Raw genomic sequence first — 12,801 nt, forward strand, 5'->3', positions numbered from 1 at the left:
AATAATACAAAAAAAGACACACATATATGTACATACACTTTTTCTGTTGTTATTGTTTAGTTACTATGTCGTGTTCAACTCTTTTGTGACCCCATGGACTGTAGCCCACCAGGCTCCTCTATCCATAGTATTTCCCAGACAAGAGTACTGGGAGTGGGTAGCTATTCCCTTCTCCAGGGGATCTTTCTGATCCAGGGATAAAACCCACATCTCCTATATTAGCTGGAAGATTTCTTACCACTGAACCACAAGGGAAGTCATATATATATATACACAGATATATGTATGTATTTATATACTTTTTTCATGTGTATGTGTGTGTGTGTGTGTAACAATCATTTTGCTGTCAGCAGAAATTAACACAGCATTGTAAATCACATACACTTTAATTAAAAATAAAGAAAAAAAGGCATTCTCTGAATAGTACCAATAGCTAAAGCCTCTCAGTAGGCAACATTTCCAACAGATAGTGGAATATTTTCTTTGAATGGAAAGTTGGGAGGCATATCATACTGCTATCACAGCATCTCAAAATTAATGCATTCTGTACTTAACATCTGGTACTTACTCCCCCTAATTCCAAGGAAATAACTGATCCTCTTTCATTTTTTCCCTTCTTAGTAAACTGCAATCGCAGTTGTCCAAAACTTCAGGTCAAAACCCTTCAATTCATCTCTGACTTTTCTCTTTTTCCATATCCGTCTCTTATTTCCAGTCAAAACTAAAATATCTCCAGAGTTTCACTATTTCTTTCTACTCCTACAACTTTCTTCCCGATACTAGTCACTAACAACTTCTGCCCAGATTATTGCAGCAGATTTTTTTTTTTTTTGGATTTTGATCTCACTCCTCTTTGGTCTATTACTCATGCAAAAGACAGAGTAATTATTTGAAAAACTACATAAAAGAGCTTCGCCTCTTTGTGAACATCCTCCAGTGGATTCCCAAGTCACCCAGAATAAAAGACAGTGTCCCTGTGACACCTGCATGACCTGATCTCCTACTTCTCATCATCTCAGCAATTCTAACCTGGCCCTATCGACCTCTTTGCACACAGCCTGACTCCTGCCTCAGGGTCCATTCACTTAACATTTCTATTGTCTGAAGTTCTCTTATCCCAGACATTCACATTTTTCCACTTCCTGTATGTTTCTGCTTGCTTCTTCCTTAGCAAAATGGTCTTCCTTGATCTAATTATAGAAAATAAGAATAATTATCTTCCTGTGCTTCATACCAACTTTACCCTGCTTGCTTTTGTCCTATGTGCACTCATTTATTTTGTTACTGTGTCAAATGTTACATTAGGTTCACAATGACAGACTCTATTTTACTCACTACTGTATCCTCAGTAGCTAGAACAGTGCTTGGAATATATACCATGCAATCCATAAAGATCTGTTGAATGCCAGGTGGATCTGATTTCAAGGAAGGCCTGAACCAAGATTTCAGACAAATGTCATCAGTATTTTTGCCCCTCTTTCTGTTGGTTACCTCTGTATAGATTTTATTTTCAAACAGTCTGTTATTAGGACAGAGAAGTGACAAAAAAATCATTTTATTCTTGATTAAATCTGAAATGAAGACTTGGGGTAATACAGTCTTAAGATGAATTAAAGGGAAATAAACAAATGGATAGAGTCTTCTGAAAGAAAATAGGATGACGTGATGAAATGTAATACATACACATCCCCTAGAAATTCCAAAAATATTAAAACGTATTTTTTTTAAACTGTTTGTATATTTCATGAAGACTAATTTTAGCATTTCCTCTAGAGATTTTTTTTTGGGGGGGGGAGGTGGTGCAATAATTTTATGCCTTTACAAATGGTTTACTGCTGTGGTTTTCTAAACTAAGATGTGAGTGGTAGAGTAATGCAGAATTAACCAGCCTAAGATCTTAGTAGTGTTGAAACTGAGAAACCCTGACTTAGAGGAATATGGTCACCAAAGCAATAAGGTAGAATATGAGATCTTTATCTTTAATGGAATTTTATGGACAACCATAAAACCATTGTGTGGTAGTTATAAAGCCAGGTCTGGTCAAGAGACATTTCAAGTTAACATTTAGTCCCTATTTACAACTGTATTTCTAATCTTTACACTTATTTCTATCATGTCTCTTCTTAAAGCCATGGAGGACTATCTAGATAATAGTCGACTGGTCTCTTTTAATTGAATTTGTGGAAATGGTGAAGACCTATATTTATCAACTTGTTTTTATAGACAATTTTTTAACAATAGTTTAAGGCTATAGTAGAAAGTGATTTTCATTTACTTCATGCCAGAAGACTATTGTATGATCCAAAGAAAAGTTTTCAATTTCTAAATCTGCTTGATAAAGCAGGTTTTGTTTGTTTGTTTGTTGGCTTCTTATTTTTCCTTTTAATTAACCAGAAGTAACCAATCTGCTCTTCCTAAAAGTTAAATTTAAAAAAAGACTACTTTGAAATCTGGGAATGAATGTGGAATACTGGTTTGGGCAAATATTTGAAAGCTACTGGTATTTTAATAGCAGTAATCAATACTACCTTTAGTGGCTTGGCAATAAATGATTCACTGTGCTATTTCTTAAATAAACCTCAGAGTTTATTGCATGTCTTCTAGAAGGAACAACAGGAGACCCGATTCATGTTGAGAAGTATTGATAGTGATTCTATGCTTAACTACCAGGACTGGTTGATTTGGAGCTAAGAGAATAATTTATTTTAGGTTAAAAAAAAAAGAACATTTGCATTAGAATAGTTACCTAAGAAAACTGAAGAATTCAATATCTTTTGTTCTAGTTTTGAATACTTTCTAATTCACATGGATTCACAAAATCCCATAACAGTTTAAAAAAAAATAAAGAAAAACAGTTTACATTTTTCTATGTTCTCCACTCACACACCTGCCTCACACATATGAAAGAAGAAGAAAAAAAAAGTTTAAAAAAGTTCACATTAAGAAATGTCTTTCAAGGCTTCCCTGGTGACTCAGTGGTAAAGAATCCACCTATCAATGCACAGATTCGATCCTGGATCTGCGAAGATCCCACATGCCACAGAGCATCTAAGACTGTCCACTGCAACTATTGAGCCTGTATGCCGAAACTACTGAAGGCCAAGCCCTAGAGCCTGTGCTCCACAAGAGAGGCCACCACAAGGAGAAACCCACACACTGCAACTAGAGAGTAGCCCCTGCTTGCTGCAACTAGAGAAAAGTCTATGCAGAAACAAAGACCCAGCACAGTCAAAACATAATTAATTAATTAAAAAAGAAACATCTTTCAAAGATAAAGGCAGAATTATTTAACAATAAAAATTAGCTTTGAAACAGCCTTATTCCCTACCATCTATACAATACAATATAAAAGTAGTTCAGTTTTCTTTTTGATAACCAAATAGTTAGACCAGCAAAATTTGATTGCCACTATAATTCCCCTAACTTAAACAGCACATGCTGGGTGATTTTAAATCAGAGGTCACCTTTGTGAGTAAAAATATGTGATAAAAACAGCAAGTGGAAAAGCCCAAGATGTTTATGCTTCCTTTTTCTTTGTTTTGATTGATTTATATAATTAATATGCATATATTCATAAGTGCAATCATATCTACACATTATATTAGTTTCTTTTTTATGCAGCTTTAAAAAAAATTTTTTTTTTCTATTTTGGCTTTATTTCTCAGTCTCTGTTTTCTTTACCCCAATTAGCTCTTTGGCACTTCCTCATCATATAACTCATTTTAACTGATCTGTGTCTTGATATTTTTTTCCATCATATCATGAAAAGAGAAAGTGAAAGTGAAGTCGTTCAGTCAGTCCAACTCTTTGCGACCCCATGGACTGTAGCCTACCAGGTTCCAACGTCCAAGGGATTTTCCAGGAAAGAATACTGGAGTGGGTTGCCATTTCCTTCTCCAGGAGATCTTCCCGACTCAGGGATTGAACCCGGGTCTCCCGCATTGTAGGCAGATGCTTTACCATTTGAGCCACCAAGGGAGTCATATCATGGTCATATATAATTGAAGCACAAATGTGTGTATGTGTATGTTTATATATTCACACATAAACTACAGACATGATACACATATATGTGTTATTTCTGGAAATAGTGAAATGAGCTTTCAACCTTGTTATATTTTGTCTGGTAGAAACTGCAGGATTCATTGATGACTGGATGTAGAAAGAAGACTTAACAATGGATGTTAATATATAGCTTGAGGAACTATTAATAGAAGGGTTGATTTTCCATTAACCAGAATCAAAAGAATGTCCAAGAAGTTTGGTCATGTTAAATTTGAAATGTCTTTGACATCTAATTAAAGCTATTGAGTAGGTAATTGGGTGTGATTTTAGAGAAAAGATATGGACTACAAATATACATTTGAAGTCTTGAGCTTTTTAAATACCATGTTAAACTTTGAGATTGCATGAGGTTCTTAAGGGAGTGAATGTATAAGACATTCAAAGATTAATTTTAAGTTGCTGAGGATAAGAGGACCAAGAATGGAGATCCAGAGGAACATGTGTCTGGGAATTAAGGAAAAAAAGTGTATCAAGAAGTGAGAAATCAGTTGTGTCTAATGCTACTGCCAGATAAAATGAAAACTAAGAAACAAGCAAATCAAGGATTGTGAATTTACTAATAATGAATTTATTTGGTGATGTTGAAAAGAGCATTTTCAGTGCAGTTATTGAGGGAGGGTTAAAGGTATAATTGAAGTGGTTTTAGGGAAAATGTGTGAAAGAGTTAATCACTCAATCATGTCCAAATCTTTGTGACCCCATGGAACTGTAGCCTGCCAGGCTCCTCTGTCTTTGGTTGGATCCCTCTGTTACTGGGCAATAATGCTGGATTTGGTTGCCATTTCCTTCTCTAGGGGATCGTCTTGACCCAGGGATTGATCCCGCGTCTCCTGCATTGGCAGGAACATTCTTTACCACTGAGCCACTAGGGAAACCTGATCAGATAGAACATTTTCAGTAATAGGAGGAAAGATATAGTGCGTGGTTACAAGATGATAAATATGAAACATATATAGTGTACATATATGAAATTAGAAGAATTTGCAGAAAATTTCTTCAATTTTCTCAGTGAAACTATAATCAGAGTCATCAAATGAGAATAAAGATGTGGTAGGATAGGCTGGAGACCTGAGGAGAAAGTATTAATAATCATATAGGAAAGAGGGAGAGTGATTGAAGTAGCTAAATACAGTACAATAGCTGGACAGGGTGAACACTCTTAAGGTATGATCACGCTCAGAGTGTCATCCTAGATTTGCTGCATTTTTAAGTTTCAGATATGCTATATTGCATATAATTTGTCATATTATTTAATTTTTTAAAATTGAATAAACTGTTTTACATAAATGAACTTATCTCAAAAAGGAAATTTTTATCAGAATCATAAATGATAAAACTCGACTTAAAAATGTGAAGATTAAGTCATATTGAAATATATTCATAAACACTGTTACTTTGTTAAAGGACCAATAATTTAATCCCAAGAGTGCACATACATTTTTGGAAACACTGCTGCCCTGAACTGAAAGCTTCAGTTCCTGCTCTCAAACATTTTAATAACATAAATCAGGACTTGTTTGCCTAAATATGAAAAGAAAAGACCATTTAAATCTGTTGATTTTATTTATTTTAAAAACCCTAAGGGCAGGTACTTTGCCTTAATGCCCTGTGAAATGTGTAAAATCACTCTGTGAGCATAAAGTGCACTCTGTCAAATGGTATTGAGGGCTCTGTTCATCTTAATATGAACAGGAGTTTAGAGATATGCTTTCTTTTTCAAAATTCCTATTTTCCTGTGTCTAAGCACATTGCTTATTTAGATAAATCTTGTTGGGTTTCTGTTGGTGCTTCTGAAAAATGGGTGACTTGAATTTACATGCAGTGAGTAATCTATTGAGAAGACTAGAAAGAAAATTTGCTTCGATCTTTAAAGATATTCTTTGTCAAGGAAAAATAAAGAAAAGCTAGCTTTATTTTAATTTACATGGTGTTAAATGCATATCAGTGAACCTCTGACTGAACTCCGATACTTGCTAGCTATCCAGGTTAAATAACTCAGGTTGCTTACCCGAGGCCAACAGAACAGGAGCAAGCTGTCCACTTACTTGCTCTTTCACAAACTCATTAAGCGCGTATCCACCTGGGGTCTTCTAACTTGCTCGACTCTATTCCTGGAGGGACCTTCCCCACATGAATAGCTCTCTCACCTTTTACAAGTGTTGCCAAATTTTCACATTTTTTCTGATGGCTTTCCTGAAAACCACAGTGTAAGTAAATTTTCACTCTGCCTTCCCATATATCCTTCCTGAATTGTTTTATATTTTTATAGTACTCATATGAATTTGAAAACTGTATTATATAAATATATGTTAATTATATATATAATTTTATATATAAATTATGTATTACAATCTGATATATTGCATATGTAAATATGTAATTATATAACATATTGTATTTAAGTACCTATACATGGTGGTTATTTTTTTTTTCTCTATCTCCCTCACTATCTGTAAACTGCACAAAGGAAGCATTTTTGTGTGGTTCTTGAAGTTTCAATGCTGAATACAGTATAGATGTTCAATAAATATTTGCTGAATTAATAAGAGAATATTGTTAATGTTGGGGCTTACCAAGTGGTGCTAATGGCAAAGAACCCACCTGCAGTGCAGGAGACATAAGAGACATGTGTTAGATCCCTGGGTTTGGACAATGCCCTGGAGGAGGGCATGGCAACCTCCTCCAGTAGTTTTGCCTGGAGAATCCCATGGACAGAGGAGCCTAGTGGGCTACAGTCCATGGAATCACAAAGAGTCAGACAAAACCAAAATGAGTTAGCAAGCATATTGTTAATGTTGTCATTAGCTTTGTTTTGAAGTTAGGTGTCTTGCCTAAGAGACAATAGTATAGTGAGTGCTGAAACCTAGGTTCCTGGCTCCAGAGCCTACCCAAAAACTCTATGAATCAACCCAGGGAAGATGACTGCTATCATACTTCTCTTAGATCTTGAATAAAGGACTCGTGTTGGAATTGACTGATCAAAAATAAAAGCATAGGAAATGTTTTTGTGCTAAGGCTAATTCCTATCTGTTATATTACCGAAAATATTAACTAATAGTAGAATCTCCTTTTTAAAGATGAAACAGTCACTATTATCTCTAAATAAATAAGAAATATCTTCCAATGAATTATAAAGAAATCCAATTGGAGTGATGAGAGAAAGAGTAATATAATTGAAGTCTTTTGCATTTCCCATTTGCCTATAAGATTATTGCATGGCTTAAATGAAATAAGGCATGCAAATATAATTTCTGATATTATAGTAAGTAGTCAGTAACTTTTAATGTAAGGATTCACTATTCTCTATCATATATAAATTTTTGTTCATCATGTAGAGAAGGCTGGCTGTGTGATGTGATGTGTGTTAGTCATTTAGTCCTGTCTGACTCTTTATGACCCTCTGGACTGTAGCCCACCAGGCTCCTCTGTTCATGGAATTCTCCAGGCAAGAATGTTGGAAGTGGGTCCAGGGGGTCTTCTTGACCCAGAGATGGAACTTGGGTCTGCTGCATTGGAGGCAGATTACCTTCTGAGCCACCAGGGAAGTCCAGAGAAGGCTGGTTAGACTCATATATTTAAAAATGTTTTTAGAAATATATGTTAGGTCACATATATGTATATTATCAAATCTTAATCCTCCCAGAATAATTGTTTCTGCTGAGTTTTTGAATTATTATTCATTATTTCTCCACTTTGATGTTGGTACATAGATACTAACACCATGGTAGTTTAACATGGTAAACTACATGATACTTTAAAAAATGTTAACAGAAGTAATGGATATATTTCACAATTCAAATCCAGATAGCACCACTCCCCCTTGTTTAGTTGACCAAGAATTTATGACTCCTCCCTAATTACTATTCTGTTTGCCACCGATCCTAAAACAATAGCAAAGGATTGGCTAAGAGGATAAGGAGAAGAAAACAATCAAATAAGGATTTTCTTATAAATCCTGGGTTTTCAAAGTTTCCAATAAAGGCACAACCTCACATATGAATGAAATAGGCAAACAACTGGCTCATAGTCAAACAAAACTGAAGAAATATTCCACAGTACCTCAAGGATTGAAAGTAATTAATTTGGCTGAAAACAACACTGAGAATTCTGTAGGAATTCCTCTGTTACTTTAGTAACTTAACAAAATAATGGCTTATATAAATAAAGTAACACAGCATTCTCAGTGCTCTAATCTGATGAAAATAATATTAAATATTAGAGTAGAGCTGATACATTAGAAGCAAGGTTTAACATTCATCTGGATTTAAAATTGTTTGCACAAAGTTATCTTACTTCAGAATCTGTTTGTTCTGGCTTTTATGAAAATACAATATAATAAATTTTCTCTCAAAAACAATAACAACCACATGCCAAAAACAAAGAGACATCGATAAATCTGTAACAATATGATAGGTAAAAATGACTGACTGAAAGAGGAAAAACAACAGAAAACATTTAGTGTGAACTTTTTAGTGCTAAAATATATCTCCAGATATAGCTTAATTCTGTGTTTCTTGAGGAAGTATCATTTGTAGTTCCATTTTATCTTTCTCACTAATATGTATCTGGGAAAAATCAAAAACAAAGGGGACATATCAATTGACAATGCTGTCAATTCAATTGACTGTGTGTATGTGTTTATTTCCTTTCTTAGCCTCTACACTTGCACTTGCATTATAATTAATTTAATGAATTTTAAAATTTTAGATTTAACTGGAATATTTCAAAGATATCATAAGTAGCTTGTTGTTTCATTGTATTTTGCTATTTTATTATATTCCATTTTGTGTGTGTCTATGAGTGTGTGTATGTAATAATGCATAATAATGCAATAACCTTATTAAAAAATAAACTAGAATCTTGACCTGGGAAAAATGATCACATTGTCTGCTTAATTAAAATGGGCTATGGTGAAGGTACAAGGGAGAAGACAGAAGTACTAGTCAGATGATTATTCCTTAAATCCATGAGGGAGGTGATATTTGGAGTTCAGAGACAACCAGATACTGCAGATATTTTAAATATAGACCCAGTGGGATTTGCTGATGGGTTACATTAGGGATTAAGAATGTTCAGTTAAGGTCAAGTGGTAGAAAGTTGTAGTTACTGATATTTACTGAGATAATGAAGACTGAAAGCAGCAGTGGGAGAGTAGCAAAGAGATCAGGATTGGGGATTTTAACATTCTAAATTGGGAGTGTCTATAGTTCATGTCCAGTGGGTTCTCAAAGCAAGAATACTAAAGTGGTTTGCCATTCCCTTCTCCAATGGACCACGTTTTGTCAGAACTCTCCACCATGACCTGTCCATGTTGGGTGACCCTACACAGCATGGCTCATAGTTTCATTGAGTTAGACAAGGCTGTGGTCCATGTGATTGTATTGGGTAGTTTTCTGTGACTGTGGTTTTCATTCTGTCTGCCCTCTGACAGAGAACGATAAGAGGCTTATGGAAGCTTCCTGATGGGAGAGACTGACTGAGGGGAAACTGGGTCTTGTTCCGATGGGTGGGGCCATGCTCAGTAAATCTTTAATACAATTTTCTGTTGATGGGTGGGGCTGTGTCCCCTCCCTGTTATTTGACCTGAGAGCAAACTATGGTGGAGGTAATGAAGATAATGGCGACCTCCTTCAGAAGGTCCCAGCAGCACACGGCTACACTCAGTGCCCCGAACCTGCAGCAGGCCACTGCCAACCCAGGCCCCTGCCAGAGACTCCTGGACACTCACGGGCAAGTCCGGGACAGTCTCTTGTGGGGTCACTGCTCCTTTCTCCTGGGTCCTGGGGCACAAGGTTCCAAGAGTCTGTATGCCCTCCCAGAGTCTGTTTCCCTAGTCCTGTGTAAGGTCTGGCCGCTCTATGGTGGGGTTAATGGCGGCCTCCTCCAAGAGGGCTTGAGCCACACCCAGGTCTGCTGCACGCAGAGCCCTGCCCCTGCGGCAGTCCACTGCTGACCCGCACCTCCTCAGGAGACACCCAAACAGAGTTCTGTCTCAGTCTCTGTGGGGTCTGTGGGTGATGGTGTGCACAATGTATGTGTGAGCGTCTCTGGCGGTTATCAGGTTTGATTCTAAAGGCAATTTTGTCCCTCATACTGTCTTGCTGGGGCTTCTCCTTTGCCCCTGGGCATGGGGTATCTCTTCACAGTCCTTCCAGCACCACTCCAGTACCTACCATCTATTTCTGCTTTATTGACTATGCCAAACCCTTTGACTGTGTGGATCACAGCAAACTGAGGAAAATTCTTCAAGAGATGGGAATACCAGACCACCTGGCCTGCCTCCTGAGAAATCTGTATGTAGGTCAGGAAGCAACAGTAAGAACTGGACATGGAACAACAGCCTGGTTCCAAATCGGGAAAGGAGCACGTCAAGAGTATATTGTCACTGTGCTTATTCAACTTATATGTAGAGAACATCATGAGGAATGCTGGACTAGATGAAGCATAAGATGGAATCAAGATTGCCGGGAGAAATATCAATAATCTCAGAAATGCAGATGACACCATCCTTATGGCGGAAAACGAAGAGAAACCAAAGAGCCTCCTGATGAAAGTGAAAGAGGAGAGTAAAAACGTTGGCTTAAAGCTTAACGTTCAGAAAACAAAGATTATGGCATCTGGTCCCATCACTTCATGGCAAATAGATGCAGAAACAGTGGAAACAGTGACAGACTATTTTGGGGGGCTCCAAAATCACTGCAGATAGTGACCTGCAGCCTGACATTAAAAGATGCTTGCTCCTTGGAAGAAAAGTTATGACCAACCTTGACAGCATATTAAAACCAGGGACATTACTTTGCCAACAAAGGTCCATCTAGTCAAAGCTATGGTTTTTCCAGTAGTCATGTATGGATGTGAGAGTTGGATTCCAAAGAAAGTTGAGTGCCGAAGAATTGATGCCTCTGAACTGTGGTGTTGGAGAAGATTCTTGAGAGTCCCTTGGACTGCAAGGAGATCCAACCAGTCCATCCTGAAGGAAATCAGTCCTGAATATTCATTGGAAGGACTGATGCTGAAGCTGAAACTAAAATATTTTGGCCACCTGATGCGAAGAGCTGACTCATTTGAAAAGACCCTAATGCTGGGAAAGATTGAAGGTGAGAGGAGAAGGGGATGATAGAGGATGAGATGGTTGGATGGCATCACCGACTCAATGGACATGAGTTAGAGTAAACTCTGGTAGTTGGCTATGGACAGTGAAGCCTGGCATGCTGCAGTCCATGGGGTCACAAAGAGTCAGACATGACTGAACAACTGAACTGAACTTAACTGATAGTTCATCTGTTGGGATCCAAACAGGGTACTGGAAATAGGTCTAAAATTCAGAAGACAGGACTGGTTTAGAGATATGAGAGCCTTCTGCATAGAGATAGTTTTAAAGCCCTACAGTTGGATGAAGTGACTAAGTAAGGTCCAAGAACAAACCTGTGGAGCATCCAATGTAAGCATCTCTTATAGATGAGGAAAAACCAGTCAAAGAAAATAGGTAGTAGCTGATAAGATAGAATTAAAAGCAGGAGAATATGAAGTTATGAAAGTCATGTAAAGGAAGTGTTCTATCAAGGTGACATTTTTAACTAATTCTACAAAGCTCTGAGTCACCATCTGAGCCACCATATGGTGGCTGTCTGCAGTGTGGGAGACCCGGGGTTTGATCCCTGGGTTGGGGAGATCCCTTGGAGAAGGAAATGGCAGCCTACTCCAGTACTCTTGCCTGGAAAATCCCATGGTCAAGCCATGGGGCTCCATGGAGGAGCCATGGGGTCACTAAAAGTCGGACATGACTGAGTGGCTTCACTTTCTTTCTTTCTGCAAAACTTTGTCCACAAAGCCCTGTGTTCAGTAAATACTAGAGACATAGTTCTATCCCTGGGTCAGGAAGATCCTCTGGAGGAGGAAATGACAACCCACACCATTATTCTTGCCTGGAAAATCCAATGAACAGAGGAACCTGGCAGGCTACAGTCCATGGGATCACAAAGAGTTCAACACAACTGAGCTACTGACACACACATACACCCACATTATTATTCAGTTGCCCTGGGACTCTGGAATGTGTGTGGTCCCGGAGATTTCTGGCCACCCATCTGTTGTGATAGCTGATGGGGCTGTCCCATGACCAGGACCTTGAAATCCATGTCTAAGCCACCTGATCTCCCCGCAGAAACAGTGCTCCCTGTTGGTCTAGTAATGGGATTTCATACTCAGCCTCTCATGGCCGGGAGAGTTGTTGTCCGGTCTTTGAAAGGACCCCATACAACCCCACTTTCTCAGATCCTGCCAACTCCAGAGAAGTGCCTACCAGTCAGAGAGGTTGGGATCTCTGCCAACCAACTAACATAAATAAATAGTAGGTCCCCTCCTCTTGGGGTCATACTTAGGCAGATCCCTCTTATATTCCTTTTATATCATCCTGATTTCTTTATTCACCCCTCTTCCATAAGGGAATGTAATGGATTATTGAAAAGGAAATTATTGGATATTTTAGATGGCAAACTCTCAGAATCTAGTGCCACAATATAGAATGTATATCTTTATTTTGGGTAAGAGAAACTCAGAACTCAAAGGCAGAAGCTGTAGATTTTATTTTCTATGACTTAAGGAGGGGGAAAAAAAGGTTAATATTTACTGAAACAATGTGCCAGAGGTTAGTCTATGTGTTTTAACACAGATTATTTCACTTAACCCTCTCAACATCTATTAACTTTTGTATAGTTTTCACTTTACAAATGAAGA

The 12,801-nt window shown here is 37.7% G+C and overlaps 1 protein-coding gene across 14 annotated transcripts in view; it reads left to right on the forward strand.

The window, feature by feature from the left end:
* Positions 1–12,801, forward strand: part of PCDH15 (protocadherin related 15) — a 767,128-nt gene that overhangs the window by 483,373 nt on the left and 270,954 nt on the right. The gene's annotated exons all lie outside the window — the stretch shown is intronic.

This window comes from Muntiacus reevesi, chromosome 2 (genome assembly GCF_963930625.1).
Source record: "Muntiacus reevesi chromosome 2, mMunRee1.1, whole genome shotgun sequence".
Classification (NCBI taxonomy): Eukaryota; Metazoa; Chordata; class Mammalia; order Artiodactyla; family Cervidae; genus Muntiacus; species Muntiacus reevesi.